The sequence below is a fragment of the Neodiprion fabricii genome, chromosome 6, assembly GCF_021155785.1.
Source record: "Neodiprion fabricii isolate iyNeoFabr1 chromosome 6, iyNeoFabr1.1, whole genome shotgun sequence".
Classification (NCBI taxonomy): domain Eukaryota; kingdom Metazoa; phylum Arthropoda; class Insecta; order Hymenoptera; family Diprionidae; genus Neodiprion; species Neodiprion fabricii.
In genome coordinates, this window is record NC_060244.1 from 16,927,906 (window position 1) to 16,938,199 (window position 10,294).

Genomic DNA, 10,294 nt, shown 5'->3' on the forward strand with positions numbered 1-10,294 from the left:
CACAAATAGGATCCATTTCCTTAACGGATGTGAGTCAGAAGCTTTCTGAACCATCGGATTGTGTGGACAGTGATTTTTAATTTGGTTCTCGTATTTTATCTTCAGGATTGAGGCAAATTACTCCTCGTGTTTAAATTTAATATGCTTTGTGATGTAGAAAATAATTACATCTTGAATGAAAAATTCGTACGTACCGGGTACAAAATGTATCATTAAACAAGTTTTGTGAGATTGATTGATTTTTTTTCTTTTTCTCAGTGAAAATGTGTTGCTGAAAAACTGAGAAAAATTTCATTTTTTGTAGTTATATTAGAAAATTCTAGTAAAATGGATATCACTATTAGATTACCTAGTTGAAGAATAGTCAATGTTCTTTATATGGATATGAAACTAACGAAAAGAAAAACGTTGTAAATTACATGAAATTAGAAATCATCCAAGTCACTTTGAAAATGTTTAATTTATCCGAAGCCACAGTGTGAATAAAAGCCGATTTCCAAAATTCATAGACCTCTCAGAAACAGGACTCGGGATCAGCCGAGCAACGGGGAAATAAAAGTTCACACTGCAGTTCAGATCTTGCCGCCAGTTAATAATCTTAATTGCCTTTGACACACTCGTGATTCGAACCTGTTGTAGTACATTCGAAGATCGCCGGTTCTTAAAGTATTTGAAGTGCCGCACTTGAGAAACGCAATGTAAATCAACACTGCCGACGTTATATCAGCGGCAGCGCAGCTGTAAACCTTTAAATTCGAACGGTCGGGATTTGGAAAAGAGGATGAGGATAATGCAGAGGATCCAAAGGACCCGACGATGATGCGACGTAGAGCCATCTGTTTAAGCGGTCTGGTGAAATCGGAAAAAGCATTTTTCGAAATCGGCAACATATGGCATTCGAACGCTCTGTGCGCGGCTTATCTCCGGCTAGTAGTAGAAAAAGGAAGATGAAACGGAGAAAAAAGAAAAAAAAAACAAACACACACACAAGTTTGAAACAGAACAGGAGAACGGCAGACGCGATGCCTGGTCCAGGACCCGTGGAACACAGATGAATACCTTCTTATTCTTGCCTAAAACTCAACCCAGTGTCGGATTTGAACGACTCGCGAGTTCGATCAGGTCGAAAAGTAGTTCGAAAGAACGATGGGAACGATATTCGTTTAGGAATTCAATTGTATTCGGTAAATCATTCGTAAGATAGAAAATTTTCGTTAATCGGGAACGTAACATACTCACGTGTTTTGAGTAGGTGAAAAAAAAAAACCAGTCAACTAGACAATAAAACTATCATCCGATACGAATGAATAATAGAATTATTGTACTGAAATGTAATTTTGCTTTGTTTAAAATGAGAGAAATTTCTGCTTATGGTTACTAGTTACTTTCATTTTCCACCGTATCTGAAACATACAGCTACGTGAGTAGAAATTAAAAATTAGTTTCGAATCTGTGACCATGAAATCTGGTATGTGTTATAACTTTTGATCGTGGGGTAGACGGTGGTATATATCGTCGTAACTATTGCGATAATTTACGTTAGTGCAACAGTAAATTGATGTAAGTTCCTTCTACAACTGACATAACGCAGTAAACCGACCAAAGCGATTTGTTGTTTGGATAACCATAAAATGTACAAGTACTGACAAGTACAATCAGAGTGAAAAGTTTATATATCTCTATGAACATTTGAACCGTTATTGCATCAACGATGATTATTTGACTAACATCTTCCATCAGAGTATAGAAAATGAATTCGTTCGGTATATATTTGGTATGAATTCTTTTTCCCTCAACGGTGGTGGTGGAAATGAAACAGCATGCAAGTTGGACTCGCAGCTTTCGCTATGGGGCGAGTGCCCACGACCATATGGTTGCCGAAGGCAGGTCATTATTTTTAGACCCTTGAAAATTGCCCGAAAATTGCTCTTCCCGGGCCCGGTTTCGAGCATAATTTCATAATTCGGAATTTTTAATTTGAATTTCGAGCCCGCGTGCTGCCGCTGCTGCTGCTGTTGCTGCCGGTCGATGCTGCATTCTCTGTAAAATATGCTAAGCGAAGCGCACCCACAAGCCGAAGAGGGGAACGTTGTTATTTACGAATTATGAAAGTTACAAGACTCGGAGTATAATAATCTAGCGCTAGGCAATTTTCGGCGTTTAAAAACGAGTTTAAACCGTCGATCGGCGGGACCCGACCGAAATCCTCCCGTTTTTTATTCCCTTTTTATTACTCTTTGCCGACTTAATAAGTTTCATGAGATATATTGTGGCTCATGCCACGCATGCCTTACTGCGCCTACGTAGCGTAGAAATATTTCATTTTTAATGATTTCTCACCGCGGCTAGGCAACCGCGGCCTTACGGACAGCCGGACGGTATATAGCGTGTCAATACTTCTCTCTCCTCACCCTCCTTTTCGATTCAAACACATCTTCTCTCGTACCGACTCCAATGCTCCTCACAGCTTCGGATCCAGTGCCGGTATTGCGGTAGTCCGAACGACGAACTGTTCATCCTTAGATCACGCAAGGAACAAAATAAACCAACATATTCCAGTCAAAATATGTAAGTCTGAATTAAAAATATTCGAAATACGCCATTTTTTATCTGTATTTGACTTTTTTACGTTTTCCTCAAAAACTGCTATTTATAGATGAAAAATTACTTGACCAGCGTATGGAGCGGAAAATTGTACAGCGAATCATGTCCTCATATGTCGAAAACGGAGTCGGATTCACAAATTAAGAAAAAAGAACTTGCATCACCAAAATTCCCCAGATGGTGTCGATAAGTAAAATTCCTTCTTTCTTAATTTGCTAAGTCGACTCCGTTTCCGACGTATGAGGATATAATCCGATGTAGAATCTTCCGCTCTAAGCCGATAGCGATTTTTGAGGAAAACATAAAAAAATACGTCAAATTTTGCTGTTTTCTCGAATCGCCGGCTATGCGGCTCAAAAATGACTTCAGATTTGAGTTCCTGAGGATAGAAAGCCCCTCGACACCAAAATTCAGTCGTATCTCGAATATTTTAATTCAGACCTATTCTGATTGGACTAAACAGGTATCACACTGGGATTCGATGCTCCAAAAACGCCATCTGATGGCCGAAAATATGAAGCCATCTAAACCGTATTTAATTACAAAAGCACGTTTTTATTCTTGATTTTACTCTGTTTCAATTCGATGTAAAGTAATAAAAGTGTGACAACCTGCGGGCACTTTTCTGTCCCTTATAGATACTGGTGAAATTCACCCGAAACGATCAAATTATAACATTAATCGAAAATGAAGAATATCGTAGTGAAATGATTTTTTTTTATCAATCTTATCAAAGAATCTTACGAAATCCGAATTATTTTCAACATAATTATTGCCAATTGGTAACAACGGTTGGATTGAATCGAGTTTAAAAATCTTTGAACTTTCGTTTTTGCAGCTAACCTTATTCGTTTCTCTGGAAAATTGTATATGTCAGAGAATAACTATTTTATTCTGTAATTTCCACAATTGTTGAAGCAAATTCTTGGTGAGCAAATTACTTACTTATAGTCTTGAAGTGAAGCGAAGAGGATAATTACGATTTTCTCATATTTGAATGTAAGTGGTTTTTAATGACTTTCAGCAATTTGTTGCAATTCAAAATAACTACCTATATAATAAGTGGGAAAGAATCGGGTGTTCGGTAGGGTTTTGCCGATGGGCGTATTTCCTACCAAATTACCGGAAAGTTTTCAAATTATTCTTCATCCCGGTTGAATACCTGTAGAAACTCGGTTTAAACGATTGGTTCCCCAAATTCGGGTGAAAAACTAAAATAGTAGAGGCGTGTCAGCACAAGGGCTTTTCCAGCAGGTGGGTAATAATACTTACGTATGCCTGTATCTGTTCAGGAAATTGTACATTGTCAAAACGGAAATCATTTGAAGCCTCGATAATCCGGGATAATTACAATAGAATACGTTCGACGTACTGTAAAGTTGTGAGCGCAGGAAGTTACACCTTTAATCCCCAGTACCAAGGCTAAGAATTATCGTCACACCAGAATTGGGACGTTTCAGTTCGATTTTCACACAATAACCGATCCACCGTTACTTGTCAAAATATCTGCTTCGACTTCACGCCTTTATCAAAAAATGCCCAACTCGAATCCTGCGGCTCGATTAGTCTCTCGGTGAGTATCACATTCGAATAGGATTACAGAAACTTCTTGTCACGTTACGCTGGCTGGGAATTGAGAAAAAATGCGCCTTAATAATTATAATCGTAAAGTAGAAGCCTAAACGGAAATGAGGGAAAATCGGTTCCGATAATGTAACCGTTCACCGCGATTTAAATATTATAGAATACTGCGTTTCAAATGCGTTTTAAACTCCAATTCCAGGCTCAATTCTGGGTACAATGCTCGTATATAAGTGTATGTAAAGTGGGAGGTATAATATATGACCAAATTTTTATTTGAAATAGAAAAAAAGGAAATCGCTGCGCGTTAAATATAATATGAAAAATAGGTGTTTTACATGGAGTGTGAAACGTATAATTAGCATAAGAAAGTATTATAGGAAGATATGTATTTTTTAAATTCGTTCCAACTTATCGTAATCAGTTTTCATTCCACACGTGTTTAATTCCACGTGCGAATTATTCGTCCATTGAGAAGTTGTCTATTTTGGAATTCTGCGTCATTCTGAGATTTTCACGAAATTGGAATACTTGTACTTTCTGAAATAAAAAAAAAAAAAAAAAAAATGTTGTACAAGCGATAAATTCTGAGAGTATGCAACTTAAAGAAATTTCGATACTCTCATGAAATTTACGCTGAATCTTCAGAAATTCTACTCTTTTTGACGAAAAGTAAAAATTTTGAAATTGTTTTTTAGCTATGCAGAGTTATTCGTAAAATGACACATTCATTGACGGGTTTCGCCAAAACGATTCCGAAACCTTCTCAAAACTCTTTCAGAATATGCCAGAGTGTTCCAATCGATAGAAATTCTGATAACGTATATATTCGAGACGTAATCGCAGCGCAAATATAAAAATCATTCAATTCTCGGGAACACATTACGTCAGATTATAATTATATGCATATATGGTCGTATGATTTTAAAAATGTAAGAATGGAAAGAAATCCAAACGTCATTCCGCATTCGGGAAGTGCACTCGGAACGAAATCGTTTCACAGTTTACTCAACCCTGCCCACTGCATAGCCGAGTCCGTGATTATTTTTCTAGTCTTACAGCACCTGAAATACGACTCGAGGGTCTCCGAGGCCACCGACTTGTGCAACAGCTCGCATATGGGACGATCTCAGCTTCCAGATATATTCTTCTCTTAATTGGCATTGGTATTTGACTCGCTTGGCTTCCTCCTAGTCTTAAATTCGTCGCTCGTATTGTCGTTAGCAGCTTACACGACATACGGCAGCGGTTTATTGCTGGAATCGATGGTCACGTGCGGCACACCGAGTCTCAGCTTATTAAAAACTTGGCTTTTCGAATTTATTGACACATATTTCTCACAGATTTACACACCCGACGCCACGTCGTGCTTTGAACAAACAGACCGACCGCGACGCAGAAACGAAATTTTCAAACCTGCCTGCCATCTAGTCCGAACTCGTGATTTCATTAACGGGTAAGTTGTGATCGCTTAGGTGCGACTATCAAATTGCGCAGATGCAATACGAGTAAATTTATATCTCGCAGGCGATTGTTCGATTAGATCGGGGTTTGATTTATTCAAAAATGCGTAAACCAAGCTTCGTTCGTACATTATTTTTTCAATAAAATAAATCAACAGGAACTAGGAAGCATTGCTTTTGATAATAACGTGAATCGTTTCGCTCGGTGACGAGAAGTGTTGATAAAAATTCACAGACGGGTTCAATTAAATCTATTAAAAAGCGTAGAATCTTAAGGCCTAAAAATTGGAGGATCTTGGTATCCTACGGTACAAGCCAGGGCGTATAAAAATCCAGCGGAAAGTCGGTCGATCCGACCACCACATGGAAGGAGGGAGTTGAGTTCCAGTGGTTGGAAACAGAATTACCGCCGAGTCACGTGAGCTAATTAATATCGCCGAGTCAACCTGTCGTATATATAGTAATAGCAACAGCTGCGACGTTGAACGTGGGGTTGATCGTAGGTTTTTCTTGCAACATCCTCGAGAAACAATATACGACCATCCGGCGATCCGGAAAGAGAAGACGTACCTACGCGGAAGAAAATTCAAAGAGCAATTCTCCGCCAAACGATTTCACGCCTGGTCAATCCGAAATTTGTACGCAACAATCGCATCCCTTCGTTCGCCCTTCGGCAGCTCCTCCGTCAAACGTCTGAGAATGGACCAAGGAAACTGTTAAATCTATTATAGACCGAGGATCCAGAATCCCGTCCTCGGGGCCGCGGGCCCAACCCGAAAGAGATTGCAGGTATGTATGCCTCCTCCGTCGTTTGAAAAATGAGGGGCCCATCAGGCCCCCGTGCTGGCTTGAAAATTCGTCGGAGGTAAAATCGTTCATCCCCTTATTGCGTATCCGGCGACGGGACGTGATCGTGAATAACAAAATAGGATCGACGAATTTATTTATGTGCAGGAATGCGCGCCAGTCATCGGCTGTATACACGTATTATAATTTTTTTTCTATGTATAGACGATGTGCAGGATGTTTTATTCATGCAAGTCCTGCCTACTTTGGTTTTAGACCGATCCGTGTTCGTATATTTTGTCTATTGATTGTTATTCGTCCAGTGTCTTTTCAACTTGTAGTTAATTCTCTGCTTACGAAGGAAAAAGAGAACGAGATGGTAAGTTGTTACGAAAATAATATGGTTCTTTGATTTTCATCACCTTTGATGGTGTAAAGAAGAGTGTTGGTTTTGGTCGAAAATCGCTTTTTCTAACTTCAACGAATCCTTTCGCTTTCGAAACTCTAGGATCCTAAAAACAGGTCTTGAAAAATTGTCGATTTGTCGGTCTGCCCGACAAAAAATTTGAAACTTACAGGACTTAACAATAAAACGATGGGTATGAAAAATTTCAATGTCTCGTTTAATTTGAAATTCTGGTTCTGCCGGAAGTCAATCGATTTTCAATGTTTTACCGACAAACATACTTTTTCCACCTTATTGCGTTTTCAAAATAAACGACTGTTATTTTCCCAGTTTAAACATTCATTGTTTCAAATTCTGATAAATTTTTGTTTTTCAGGTTTTTTCTAATTTGTCTTTCAAAACTTTTTCATTTTCATTGCGCAAGTTTGACGGATAGACCGGCAGACTCTTCCCTTCTCATGTCGATGAAAAGTAGCGTGGAAAAACAGTTTTTCCGGCTTGTTTCAAGATGTATCGATGCTTTGAATTACGGAGAACCGCATTCGACCCTTTTTTTTTGGTCAACTTCTGCAGCTGATCAATTTTCTGTTAAGCCGTCTCTTGAAATCAATGAACGAAGTTTTATGATTTTGTACCGGATCGACGGTGTTCTTCTTAACTCAAAACTGATAGGATCTTGGATTTCAGCTACAGTAGATTTTGCGCGAGTGAAATAATAGAAAAAATCGATTTGACGGTATCTCAAAAACGGGTTGAAAGATTTTGATTATTTTTGTCTGATTCGACGCGGCTCTTCTGTACTCTAAATTGATTAGATTTTGGATTCTATCGGTTCAGCAATTTTCTAGTTACTTAAATAACATGGTTAAGAAAAAAAAAAATGTATCCGATAACGTTTTCTGTCCTCAATATGCCTCCGAGCGAAACATTTGCAGACCTAGTGAGATATATCAGCCAGATAAAGAGCGCTTGTCTTACATTTTTCTTCAAATTTTGATCTCCCATTTTTGAGTCGTTTTGATTTTACGCCTCCGACGCCGGTTCGTCCGACTTCCAGGAAATCTCGCCTCGTCCGTCATAGCGTGTTCCATTTTTTCTTCTTATTCTTCTTCCTTTCCATCTTCTCCATCTGTAAGCGACGATCTCATAATGGCGAGCTGTTCCCGAAATTGGTCGTAAAATGACCGCGTGTGCCGGGATGTTTAGGCTTCGTCTTATACAATACATATACACCAATGCATATATACATATACACACATGTATTGGTGTGCACGAGGTGTATATTATATATATATATACACATGTACATGTAGAATAAGGAAAAAAGAAGGATATATATACGTAGGTGTATAGAACCGTTGCGTTCTGCGCGAAACTTTTGTGTCCTCTCAGCTCAGAATTTGTCTCGCGATCAAGTGATATGGACGGATGCATCTTTCTACACGCACGTATGCATATACGACACGCATCACGTGGGTGTCAGGCTTCTCTGGCCGAGAAACGAACGCGAATGGTGTACACTGGAAAAAATGGCGTTGTTGAAAGGTGACACCGCATTTTTCTTAAGCTGTAAAAATTTTTTTCATTCCGAAATTGTGATGGTTTCTTATTCATCAAAGATTGCGGCATTCTTTCAATCAATACCGTATGAACTTGTTATAAATTAAATATATCAGTATATTAAATGAATGTATAACAGGCGGGGAAAACTGACCGGTTTTTAATGACCAGTTCTGAAATTATTCGCTATTCTGCGTTACTTGATAAATTTATACAAATATTGCACACAGATGTTTTATCTTCACAAATAGCTGAGGCTGAGGCTTGACCGATTTTCGTAAAAATGCAATAATTTCCAAGCGATAAAGAGCCGCATCTTGAAACGTGATAGTTCAACTCATCATTATCCGGGGAATTACGTGAATTATTGAAATAGAGAATCGGAAAGTCGAAGGAAATATAACATGGCTTGTACTTATTGAGAAGTATGGCTATTGTATTTTACTATATGTAATGACTTTTATTAATTACGAAGTTTGCTGGTATTGAAGTTTCGTTTATAAGATTTCAGATGCTTATCCATTCATTCCTCAAAATTCCTCCAATTACAATTGTTCTGAAAGTCGAATCAGAACAACAATTAATACCAAACCTCTCATTCCATTAACGATTTATCAAAACAAGGAAGCTGCGAATTTAATTCTCAGTTAAAAGCTGGGTGTTAATCCTCGCCGATCCTGGACGAACCACGCGTGCATAGTTGCATACCGGCTTGCATGTGTTTCTCACAACTGCAATTGAAAAGAGCGCCAAATCCCAGGGGAAGGGATACCTCCCATTGTTAGAAAATAATTATTTGCTCAGACGTTTTCTCCGAACAGTTATTTGCGTACATACTTCGCACGAGGTGGATTGCGTGCTTCGGGCCTTCGAAAACCCGGGCCCTTCGGGCCTCAGGCCCCAAACCCTCCGGACAGACCGACAGCCGGGGTTATTCTGTTGATTTTTTGACTTAGCGTTCAACCGACCATCGAGCTACCGTTTCGGCTCCTTTTCGACTGGTTTGGGCCTTGAGGAAAATTCGCTCAGCGTCGGATTCCGCTCGGCGAAACCACCGGCCGACAGTAAACTAATTTGACAGTCAGTTTTCTCAATTGAAAGGACTCGCTTTCACTATGCCCATTTTTGCCACTTCATCCCTGGGGTGCGATCCTCGGTTGAAAACCAGTCGCCCACCGTGCCGCGGACAATGTCGTCCTTCCTTGAAGTTACGGGTATAGTCAGCGTTGGAATGGGTGCCCAGGAAGCGACGTTATACGCTAAAGATGTCTTCACAAATGTTCTAATAAAGATTTGTGCCCCACAGGTTGTTAAGAGGCGCGTCGGTGAAACTTTAAACTTTTTTAACCCTTACGAAATTTTATTTTACATCGTATATAGTTTGATTGAACAGGTTCAACATTTTCTGCCAAATCGAAAATTGGATACCAGTATTTGTTCTTTACGATATCAAGATCGTACAGCTGTGGAATCGTTGATAATATTTCGTAGAAGAAATCATTTCACGCGCGGACAGTTTTCCGATTACTACCATTTTTTCACGCGAACTGCACCAATGTCTAGTTGTAACTCACTGAATACAGTCAATCTAAACAGAAAAAAAGATATTTGTCGCGTGAAATTTTACTGATTGTTAAAATTTTATGTCAAGTGAAAAAGTTTGGGTCAGTTTCACTAACAGGTTCTCTCAGAAAGTGGATTATATATGAATGAGTGGGCGAATATTGAGGCTGGCTAAAATGCTTCTACGATTACATGCTAGAATGAATCTTTTCTTTAATCCCGTTTCACGGTAAAAACGGTAATTTAGTATTTTAAATTATATGTAAAGCATACACGTGCATTCACATTTTTCAAAACTTGATCGAATGCACGTTGTGATCGTTATCACATT